Here is a 3,008-nt window from a genome sequence, read left to right on the forward strand (position 1 = left end):
GGCCCGGCCCCGCCCCGCCCCCCGCGCCAGGCCCCGCCCGGCGCCGCCCCGGCCCCGCCCCGGCCCCGCTGGGGCTCCCGCGCTGCCCGGCCCGGCTCGGCTCGGCTCGGTTCGGCTCGGCTCGGCTCGGCCCGGCCCGGCTCGGGTGGCGCCGGCAGCGCCCGCGGAGCCCCTGAGCCCGCAGCGGCCGAGCCGCGCTTTCGCCGCACCCCCGGCCCCACCTGGCCTCCTCCCGATCGCTCGGCGCCGTCAGCCTCCCCAGCTCGCTGCGTTTGTTAACATGCATTAAGGGGAAAAAAACCCCAACAAAATCCACTCCTATTGATTTAGAAAACAGCATCATAATAAGAAAACGTTTCCATGGATCAGCTGTTTCTCAGGCTAATGTCCCAATTAAAAAATAGAAGCGTGAAAAGTCATCAGTAAAGTCATTACAGTGAGTATAAATAATAAGCAGAATTTGATTTTTGCAGTAACTAATGTGAGTGAGCTGTATTTTAATAAATTTGAAGTGCATTTCTGAAATATTTGCCCTTCGCCCCCCAGAAATTCCATTAAAAGTCACCATTTTGTTCAGCCACAACTTTATCACTGTGATGGCCTGGGACATGTGTTTTAAGATCCACAGAAAATTTCCTCTATATTTTTAATTATTTCATTCTATACCATAAAAAAAAGATGCATGATGTGTTATCTGGATACATGAAGATTTCTATGGAACAAAATATTTGGGAAAATTCTTTTTTGAATAACTAAATCAGACCAGCTTTGATTTATTCTCTAGCTCCCCAGCTACCTCCCTGTCCCATCACAAAAATCTCTGGTGGAGGTTGGACCCTGCCAGCTGCTGGCTCCCTGCTAGGGAAAGCCACCTTTGCAAGGCTTCCATCAGGAAGTTCCAGTAAAATTCACACAGTCCTGAAGAATACCCAAGCTGCACCAAATCAATATTTCTTGCTGGAAAATTTTTTCTTCGCAGCATTTTCAGCCATTCCTACTGATCTTACAGTGACTTAAATCATGTGACAGTCCTCTGGCAAGTCTATGACAATTTGCCTGAATAGCAACTTGCCTTTCTCCAGATTGGTTACTGGGAGCCTAAATCCTGCCCCAGGCAGGCCCAGTTCCCCAGGCAGGTGGAGTTAGCAGTCACAGAAACTTATTGTGATTACTAGTTAACACTGTTTAATTAAATTGTGTAACAATTGCTGACACTCTGCTTTTTCACCCAAAGGCTCAGTGTGCTTCATCCAGCATTATTCCTTTTTTCACATGGTCACTGTGCCAGAGTCCCCAGGCACTGCTCACCCACCAGGACATGAGGAAGGCAGGGAAAAGCCATCAGGACAGACAGACCTGAGAAAGCAAATCCAGCAGCCTCTCTGCTCAGCAGCACAAGTCTCCCAGTCAAATCCCAGGAATGGGTTAAGTTGGTCTTCTGCTAGAGAGGCAATTCCACAACTTTGTGCCCTCTGCACAAGGATTGATTAGAAAGCTCCTCTTGGATAAGCAGGATCAAAACAAGTAATTTTTACATCAAATGGCTAGTGACAAATCATGTTTTAAACACTTTTACTCAAGTTTTTATTAAAATTGATGTTTAAAAAGTTCTTCTGAGATTGCAACATTGTGAAAATTTACAACAGCTGGGAAAGTGAAAATACCCAGTTTATGTTAAGTGAGTTTTGGTTCTTAGAAATAAAAAATACGTAATAAAAATGAAAAGGAAAGGCAAGTGCATTTAAACTTAGTTCTATTTTAATAAATTTAAGGTTGTTATTGTAGTAGTAGTGTTGGTTGAGACAATTCTATCTTGAATGGTTCTCTCAATATATAACACTAAACCTTCAGTTCTGCTGTATTTACTACCCTCTAAGTTTGATTTTATGTGAAGCAGCTGACACTGAAGTGCTGATATCTTGGTGTTCAATTAAAGTAAGGAGTAAGAAACACAACAGTGTGGTTTTCACAGTCTCAAGTTAGAGTAATCCAAGACTCTTTTTATGTTCTCCTGCTAAAACTATAATGAGGGACTATGGTGCTCTACACTCACTAGCAAGTACTCTGTGCAAATCATCTTGCTCTTAGGATCATAACAGCATTTGAAGTCATTTATTGATTCAATCCTGCTAGCAAAAGGGACCTGTACAGCAAAAGCTCTCACCTGCCTGCACTCTTACCCCAAACAGGTGATGAATGGCAGCAATGTCATAGGGAGAAGCTCACTTTGTAGTTGCTGATTCTGCAGCATCATCCAGCAATTCTCAGAAATCAGGGAAACTACTCAGGTGCTTAAAGTAAAGGCCATGATTAGTTGATCTTATTTTTTTGCTGCAGCTGTCTGTATGGCAGATAGGTAACAATATTTTACACTTGGGCAAACTGAATTTGGTTGTTTTTATGGACAAATTCTATGGCATTTCCATAGTATTCCACTTCCAAATCTGATTTTACTAGAAAATCCCTCTAACGTAGGATAAACCCAAGCACAGGAGCATTTGTTCTGTAACAGGGCTCTCCATCACTTTGTACAATTGGCTTCATTCCTGGAGGGGCTGGTGGCTGGGAAAGCTCTCAAGTCCCCTTCCTGACTCCTGAGCACCTTTCTGGGTGAGCCAGGAGTGTGAAGGGAGCACTGCATGGGACCAGCAGAGTTCCTCTGAAGGGACAGCCATCCCTGCCATCTCTGGGCCCCATTGTCACACTGCACCCCTAACCCAGATCCCCCTGGTATGGAATGCAGAGCCCCAGTGCCCTGGGAGGGGATGGTGCTGAGCAGTGGCTGAGTGCCTGGTGCTTCAGGCAGGCACTGCCACTCTCAGGGCTGCTAGGGGCACAGCTCTTTGGGTGCTGCTGGGCTCTGTTTTACAGGAGCTCATGAAATCCCCTCAGTGGCTCCAGCACTGTGTAGCTGATTACTTTGGAGAATGTCTGTAAATTCTCCCTGGAATACTTTTAAACGACTAGCAGCTCCTCTGTTTGAATGACCAAAACACTTTCTAATGGCT

The sequence above is a fragment of the Agelaius phoeniceus genome, chromosome 12, assembly GCF_051311805.1.
Source record: "Agelaius phoeniceus isolate bAgePho1 chromosome 12, bAgePho1.hap1, whole genome shotgun sequence".
In the NCBI taxonomy this organism is placed as follows: domain Eukaryota; kingdom Metazoa; phylum Chordata; class Aves; order Passeriformes; family Icteridae; genus Agelaius; species Agelaius phoeniceus.